The 8898-nt window shown below is 37.9% G+C and overlaps 1 pseudogene; it reads left to right on the top strand.

The window, feature by feature from the left end:
• Positions 1-7582: 7582 nt before the first annotated feature.
• LOC133766287 (small ribosomal subunit protein uS2-like) lies at positions 7583-8286 on the top strand (annotated as a pseudogene).
• Positions 8287-8898: the final 612 nt, after the last annotated feature.

Here is an 8898-nt window from a genome sequence, read left to right as displayed (position 1 = left end):
CTCCTGTTGATGCATGCACACCAGATGATGCCCAGCTCTTCCCAGGACCCCAGATGTTTAACCCCAGACACTGAGTGACTCCCACCTCCATTCAGAGATAAATCCTTAGCAGTCTTTCTCAAAACACTTGCATGTGCTCCCTTTGGGCACTAACAGATAACAATATGCACAATTTGTAATATGTGAGATTATTTTGAAATCAAAAAACATCAAGCTGTTCCTTTCATTCTCTTAACAGATAGACCAATTAGATAGCAAGAGCTCCTTTGGGTCCAGGTAAACACATATAACACTTTTAATACTTTTCTTAAAAAGTATGTTAGACTCAGTTATGCTGTTTCAAACTCCATCACATATTTCTGTAGACTAAGAATTCCAGCCTCTTTAACACTAATGAGATCTCAGGAGATCATTCCAAAACACCTCTAATCCTTCCCTGTTGTTTCATCACTTGCATATATATGCTTATTTTACCTTCATTAAGCGTCAGTGTTTTTTAAATAATTATTTCCATTGCCCATAGATTTTGATTGCATTATGCTGAGAGATAAAGCACTTTAATTTGGCTTTTCTTGTTTGTTGGTCTGACTTAAGGATTTATTTTAGACAGTTGAGATGTTTTTAGTTTTCATGACCTAATGGCTAATCTATTCGTTTATGTTTACATTTTTATCAACTTGCTACATCTTTGTAAGGAATTTAGGGGGGGGGGGGTGCTGCTTATTCCTTGATTGAGTTCTGCTATTCCTAAAAACAGAACTAGAAACCAAAACTTTGTGTCATATTTACATAAACCTGTTAATAAATATCCTTCTAGATTCTCTGTGGCAACAAGATTTTGCTCATGGTCCTACAACACATTTTTCCTTGCCCTATATTTTAAAAAGCAGCTACCCAAAAGGAGAATTGGGGACCACATAAATAGGAAGATAGATAAGGAAAGATAAGGAAAAACCCAGAAGCAATGCCTTTTCAACATGACAATGACCTGTGTCTTTTGGGGGATGAACTTGACTCTCAGCAGCCTATGAAAGTTTAGCCTCACTCTGTGTTAGGTCTTTCTCCATCCCTCTCTCTCCTCCCTTCTTTCTTTCCTTCTCTCAAAAAATATATATAAAAATCTTCCTTGACCAAAGTTTCTAATTTAGTTAACAAAAAATATCCACTAAGAATATCTCATTCAAAAATCCAAGAAATAATGCAGTTCCTGTGTTCAACACTTGAAGTAGAAGCTTTCTTTTACATAAGATTTTTTAATAGCTAGAGCTTTTCTGGTAGAAAAAGCTCTATCATTTTCCATTCTTGTAGATACTAAGTTAAGAACATACTCAAAATGAGCTCATTTTAGTGTTACAGAGAGTGATAGGAATAAAAAGTATTCCCATTTTCTTTAACAATATTATTGTCTGCCACACAATTTTTATTATATTGCTTTATGTAGGCTTTCTTGTTTTATATACAAATCATCTTATTCCCACAGAAGGCACATTTGCTTATATTTAGAAAGCAAAATATAAAGCTACATTTGGAAGGAAGCATTTCTGGGTGCTCCTTTTTAATGGCACATGAACTTCTGCTTTTATATTTGATTAGTAACATCATATTTATTTTGAGTACATGTAAATAGCTCTCTTACCTTGAAGTGCTTGAAGCGGAAACAGCAAATTAAAACTGTCATTTAATGATTTCTCCTGGTTTTGTATGTCAGCCACCACAAAGTTCAAGATCTTAGCCAAAATTTCTCTGTAAAAAGTTATGTATTGCCCTTGTCTCTGTGTTAAATACAATATCTCCTCCTAGGGGAACTCAGACTAGCTCATAATCATCAAGGTTTATCTTTTAATCTTCCAAATTCCTTTTGAGGTAGAGGCTATATTTACAATAGGAAGAATTATCTATGTCTATCCCAAAATATATATTTACTCCTTTCTATTTCAGTGTTTCCTTATTAAAGAGTCCACTCTAATCCCATCATGATGCAAGAGAAGAGTTATTCTTATTACTTTCATGTTGAAAGGTTTTACAACATATTCTTTACAAAATCATAATATTAATCATAGTGCTATAGGAATCTTTAATTATCTCAAAAATACCCTGATATGATCATTATAAAATGCATGCATATGTCAAAATATCACACTGTGTCCCATAAATAGATATAACTATTATACATTATTTAAAAACGAAATGAAACTAAAATCAATTTTTAAAAAGTGAAAAAGCCTCCAGAAAAAATTAAGCCAGGAATTAAAATCATTTAGCAAATGTTACGTAAATCATTGCTGTATTGGTTGCTATTTGCTTGTATCAGTTATGCAAAATGGCATGATTTAACTTAATTGTTTCAGATGGGCTATAAGGAAACTGTGGGAAAGCTTTTTTTTTTTAAATATTTTATAACTTATCACTTAAAAAGTTACTACCAAGTAATTTGACTTATCAAGCAATCATCTGTTAAGCAAGGCAGGAATTGTTCTATCTCATTTACACAAGAAAATCAAAGTTCAGAGGAGGTTAAGTCTTTCTCAAGGTCACTTTACCAGAAGCTGACAGTGTTGAGTCTGGAAACCTAAGTAATAACCAGGGCTCTTTCTGCTATTAATGACATGTTGGCACCATCAATACAAGAAACATTTACCAAGTGTCCAATAGGTAATTAGCAGTGTGACTTTTTAAAAGAAATAAGCATACAATTTTTGTCCTTGAAGAGTCTATATTCTACCCTGAATAACAAAAATAGTAGGAGCAGGCATTTGGCCTACCAGTTAAGACACCAGTTAAGAGGCCTGTATCCCCTATCAGAGTGCCTGGGTTCAATGCCTAGCTCTGGTTCCTGACTCCAGTTTCCTGTTAATGCAAACCTTGGCAGACAGTGGTGACAGCTCAAGTAATTGAGTTCCTACTATCCATATGGAAGACCTAGCTTTTTCCTGGCTTCTGTCTTTGGCCTGGGTAGCCCCAGTCACTGTGGCTGTGGAGTAATGGCAGGTTCATTCATTCTCTCTCTCTCTCTCTCTCTCTCTTCCCTTCCCCTCGCTGTCTCTGTCTCTCCACCGCTCTCTGTAACTGCCCTTCAAATCAGAAATACACCTTTAAGAACAACTCACAGTGTGCCTTTTGCTAGGTAGGAAAATATCAAACCCATTGCAAAAAAAGAAAAACACCCCCACAGTTAGAACAGCATCAGCCAATTACCCTGCACTGTCCTCCTCTGCTTCACAGTGCTGGGGAAAGCCAGGCCCATACTCTGCTCTGCTTCTTTCATCTACAGGACTCCCATAGCCAACCATGCATGTCACTTTCTATATGAATTTCAAAGTATTGTATAATATTAACTAGTTACCACACACCATTTATGAAGTCAGAGTTAGGATATTAACATATGATTTCCTCTTTCAAGTTATTGTCATTTTATTTCTTCATTTTTCTCTTCTCTAGTACTTCAAGAAACACCTGTGTACTGTATTTGCACACTGCTTTACCAACAAAATTTGCAAATGTGTTTCTCTGGAAGTGCTAAAGCCACTTAATTTCATGTGAGGAACAGTGTACATTTATGAGGATTTGATTTATCTGGCAAAGCAGGGACAGTGCTATCAACATCACTGTACTCCAATTACTTGTGCAAAGGATGAGTATTTTTTTTAATTTTTATTCTTACTCCAAATCTATCACAAACCTATATGTAATTCTACTATATATGTCTAATACACAATTCACATATGCAAGTTGGACAACACAAAAACTGGTCTACACATGAAAAAGACCACTAATGCCAAGCTTGAACTTGACAGCAATGTCAGAATGCTATAAAATTTTCCATGTCCTTATCTTTATTTCTGTAACAAAGAGGTCATAGGCACTGAAAAGTTCTGATTTACATTTTCTAGAGAGATTCATGATCTTTCGTAGAAAATTGCGATGACTGAAGGAGTTGCTCAGTTGCTGCTGGCCCAACAAAATGATCATGCTGGAGAACCCTCCTGGGCTAACCAATTACGTATTTTCCTCAGTCATTGAGCCTTCTAGTTTACATTCTTGCTGTTACTGTCCATTTCCTTCTATTCATAGCCCTTGTACATGGATGGGCAATTTTGATTTAGCCTTCTTTATAATTTAAAGCCAACTCATTTTAAAAGAAAGTCTCATAAGTATCTTGAAAATGAATGTAATCTCGTAAGCATCTTAAAAATGAATGTAATTGCCGGCACCGTGGTTCAACAGGCTAATCCTCCGCCTAGTGGCGCCGGCACACCAGGTTCTAGTCCCAGTCGGGGCACCGGATTCTGTCCCAGTTGCCCCTCTTCCAGGCCAGCTCTCTGCTATGGTCCGGGTAGGCAGTGGAGGATGGCCCAAGTCCTTGGGCCCTGCACCCAATGGGAGACCAAGATAAGCACCTGGCTCCTGCCTTCGGATCAGCACTGTGCTCCGGCCGCAGCGCGCCGGCCGCAGCGGCCATTGGAAGGTGAACCAACGGCAAAAAGGAAGACCTTTCTCTCTGTCTCTCTCTCACTGTCCACTCTGCCTGTCAAAAAAAAAAAAAGAATGAATGTAATTTACATCAATGGTAACTTCAGCAACCAATTTAAGGCCCAGATAGTTTATAATTTATAAGTCAAAAATTCTTTAATATGAAATACTTAATAAAGTCCATTATGAAATATATAGGTGTAGACTTTTGCTTCTTTTAAGAAACATTACAGAGTATTTGTAAATATAAGAAAAAATATGAGTATATGTAAAAAATATAAAGATTTATATTATTTATATATTTGAAAGGCAGAGTAATAGAGAAAGGGAGAGATTGAAAGAGAGATATTCCATCTGCTGGTTGACTCCCCAAATGGCACAACAACCAAGGCTGGACCAGGCCTAGGTCAGGAGTCAGAAACTCCATCTGGGTCTCTTATGAGGGTAATAGGGACCCAAGTACGTGAGCCATCATCTACTCTTTCCAGGCCCATTAGCAGGAATCTGCATGTGAGGCCAAGTAGCCAGACTTGAACTGGAACTTCAATATGGGATACAGGTGTTGAAAGCAGTGGTCCAACCCACTGAGACACAGCACCACCCCAAGGAAAAGAAGTTTTAAATAATCAGTGAAAGAAGGTAGGCGATATTAGACAATCTCTAAAGTAACTCTGTTGTCCCTGCTCCTGGTTTGGTGGAGATGGGGGAGGAAATTGGAGGAACTTGACTTTTGTCCTCTTAAAAATCCCCCTCATGATCCAAGCTCTAGGTGATAACTGAGTGGCAGTAGCCAGAACACCCATACTCTCACCACCCAACTTTACAGAAACACATTTCCAGATATTCACATCACTAATTAGACTGAGAGCAGCATTCACCATTTTATAAAGAATCAAGAGTCAGAAAGGTGCCCTAAGATCCTTTATCCCAATGTAGGCACCCAAAAGAGATTACAAATTAATTTGTGATTATTATAAATTGCAAAGAGAGTCTCCAAATAACTACTATAATGAGAAAGGCAGGACAAAAATACAATAGAATAATGGGGAATAATAGCTTTTCTGTGAGAGATACTGTAATTGGAAGATTTGGTATTTATATTACTGGAAGATCTTCTCTAATATTATCTTCCAAGGTCAGACCTGTATAAAGCATATAAAAAAATCAGAGAATTATTCAGCTCACAAATAATGTTTCCTATTCTGACATTGAGTATTTGAGATGCAACAAAACAAAGGCACTTCACATGTGGAGAATATCTTCTGCTGTTTCTATTTTACTCACTGCTTACTTAAATATCATTGGATCTTTTATTGGACCTAGTTCACCTGTCATCATTATTATTTTTAATCTCCTCACTATGGAAATAAAATATACATGCAATTCCTTGGGCAAAAGTGATACCACGCCCCACTGGAATGTTATATTACAAAAAAAAAAATCCCAAGATACAAACTTGAAAGTAGCAATAGTTCCATAAAGCTTGAGTTTCTAATTTTTTTGTTTCCTATAAGCAGCCCTTAGGAACTCATGTCTTCTTTTCTTTCATTTGTACAGACTTAGGACACTCTTGGCTACATCCAAAACACAGGAAAAAAAAGACAACTCAATATTTTGTGGATTTCTTCTTCATTTAGAAAAGTAAGTAACTACCATCAAAATTGATTGGCTCAATAGTCCTAAAAGAGATTTAAACAAATAAACTCTGATCTTTGTTACCACTGATTGGGAAAGAAAAATATCTAAATATGCATATATCATTTCTCCTTCTTGCACTGCCATTTTTCCAACAAAATATTTTACTGAAACTCTCTAGAAGCCCATCTATGATCCGTTCTTCCCTAACACTTCCTCAGACTTCAACTTAAAAACTCAAAGGTAGGCAACAGACTCTGTTGTTCTCTAGCTCTGACTTCCATAAGTCTTAGTTTCCTCTTGATTAATAATAATAAGTCAGCATGCACCCTATATAATTTTCATGAGGATTGAGTGAAATAGAGCTTTGTCATGTTATAAATTAATACATAATATGAAGCATCTTATAACTGTGATGAAGACCTCTAAGGGCTACACGCAGTCAGTTCCATCACTACTCAAAGAGCTGATGACCTCAGAGGAGGCTAACTGTCATGACCAAGCTCACACACTTAGGGTAGAGAGAGAATATGACTTTGGGTTGTTTTTTATCATCTTCACATCTGTTGCCATAACAGGCAACTTTGGGCAGGGTTGCCCAGCTCACATCAGTCTCAGCCTTGAGAATGAGCCTGACTCAACAAAGCAGGTCATCATTTTCAAATCTGTTCTGTGTGACTTTGTTCCCTTAGCCGTAGGGGATAGCTCAAGGAGTAGAGATCTGACCAAAGTGGCCAATCCTGTTCCATCTCCTAAGAATCCAAACCTATAAATCCAGAGATGCAAAGTCTGGGCATTGCTGGAGCTGAGGCTACTTGGTGACAGGTATTCCAAAGGAAAGGTGTACAAACTATTACTGCTTAGTCTCTGGAACTTTCCAAATGCCTTCTTTTCCTATGTCAACTCTTCCTTTACTTACAGGACATACCCCAATAACTTTCTAGCAACTATTCATTTTTGCTTAAACCAGTTTGTATCAGATTATGTGCCTTTAATCAAAATGATACCTTCAATTGTGGATCATTCATTCTGTGAATTAACACTGCAATACTCTAACTTTATAAGAAAGGTATGGGCCTATTTATAAAAAATTATTATAATATTTGTATTTTATTTTATATGAAATATAAGCCTCCCCTTCAAAAGAAACCCTAAATTTCTCAACTATAATATATTTTATTAAAGTAGAACAGTTGGAAGCTTGTTAGGCATAGGGTATAAGAAGTCAAGGAAATATTTATTATTGCTTTGTTTTTGTTAAGTTTTCAATAAACTGAAAAGGAATCAGACTCACTATTAGAAGAAAAGTCTGACAGTGGCACTATCTTTAATATTTTTTTAACCAAACTTGGAGAGATTACAAGAGCTTGTGTGCCTATTCTGCTTGGAAATATAAATTACTTTCCATGCTACCCAGGAAGGGGTCCATACAGCATTGTTTTTGATTCATAGAATAACTTAAGGGGAAGCTGTCACAATGTCCTGAGCCCTTGATGTCCTGCAAATGAAGGAGGAGATGTCCTCAAATGCCTTGCAGCAGGGACCCACCTAGGTGGCACCAACCTTGACTTCCAAATAGAACAGTACATCTACAATAGGAAAAGTGATGGCATCTCCATCATCAATCTGCAGAGGACCTGGGAGAAACTTCTGTTGGCAGCTCGTGCCATTGTGGCCATTCAAAACCCTGCTGATGTCAGTGTGATATCCTCCAAAAGCACTGGCCAGAGAGCTGTGCTGAAGTTTGCTGCTGCCACTGGAGCTACTCCTATTGCTGGCCGCTTCTCACCTGGAACCTTCACTAACCAGATCCAGGCAGCCTTCCAGGAACCACGGCTTCTGGTGGTTCCAGTCTCTCACAGAAGCATCTTCTGTGAACCTCTCTGTCATGGCTCTGTGTTACAGACTCTCCTCAGTCTTATGTGGACATTTCCATCCATCAAGAGAGCCCCATCAGGGGGTCTGATGTGGTGGATACTGGCCTAAGAGGCTCTGCACATGCATGGTACCATCTCCCATGGACACCCCGGGAGGTCATGCCTGATCTCTGCTTCTACAGAGATCCTGAAGAGACTGAAAAAGAAAAGCAGACTGCCGCTGAAAAAGTTGTGACCAAGCAGGAGTTTCAGAGTGGGATGGACGGCCCCAGCCCCTGAGTTCACTGCTACTCAGCCACTTTGACTATGGCCTTGTCTAAATAACATCGGAGTTGGTGAACTCAAGAGGCTTCCATAGCCTTGGCAGCTCATGACAAGAGCCTCGGGTGATTACTGACGTCATAAATAAGAGTGTCAATTGTTAAATCAACAACGGGAGTCACTGTGCACTTACTCCCCATGTAGGATCTCTGTCCTTAATGTGTTGTACTATGTGAATTAATGGTAAAACTAGTATTCAAACAATACTTTATACTTTGTGTGTCTGTGTGGGTGCAATCTGTTGAAATCTTTACATAGTATATACTAAGTTGATCTTCTGTATATCAAGATAATTGAAAATGAATCTTGATATAGAATGGGATGAGAGAGAGAGTGGGAGATGGTATGGTTGCAGGTGTGAGGGAGGTGATGGGGGGAAAACTGCTATAATCCAGTTGTTATACTTTGGAAATTTATATTTATTAAATAAAGTTGAAAATATAAAAATAAAAATAAAAAAAATTTCTGTCAACTGAATACTGGATAAAGAAATTATGGGGAGGGGGCTACAGCTGTGGCATAGTGGGTTGAGCCTCCACCTGTGATGCTGGCATACCTTATGCATGCCAGTTCAGTTCCCAGATGCTCTTCTTCT

This window comes from Lepus europaeus, chromosome 9, assembly GCF_033115175.1.
Source record: "Lepus europaeus isolate LE1 chromosome 9, mLepTim1.pri, whole genome shotgun sequence".
Lineage (NCBI taxonomy): Eukaryota > Metazoa > Chordata > Mammalia > Lagomorpha > Leporidae > Lepus > Lepus europaeus.
The sequence above is the reverse complement of the archived record's forward strand: the minus strand, read 5'-3'. Positions and strand labels throughout refer to the sequence as shown.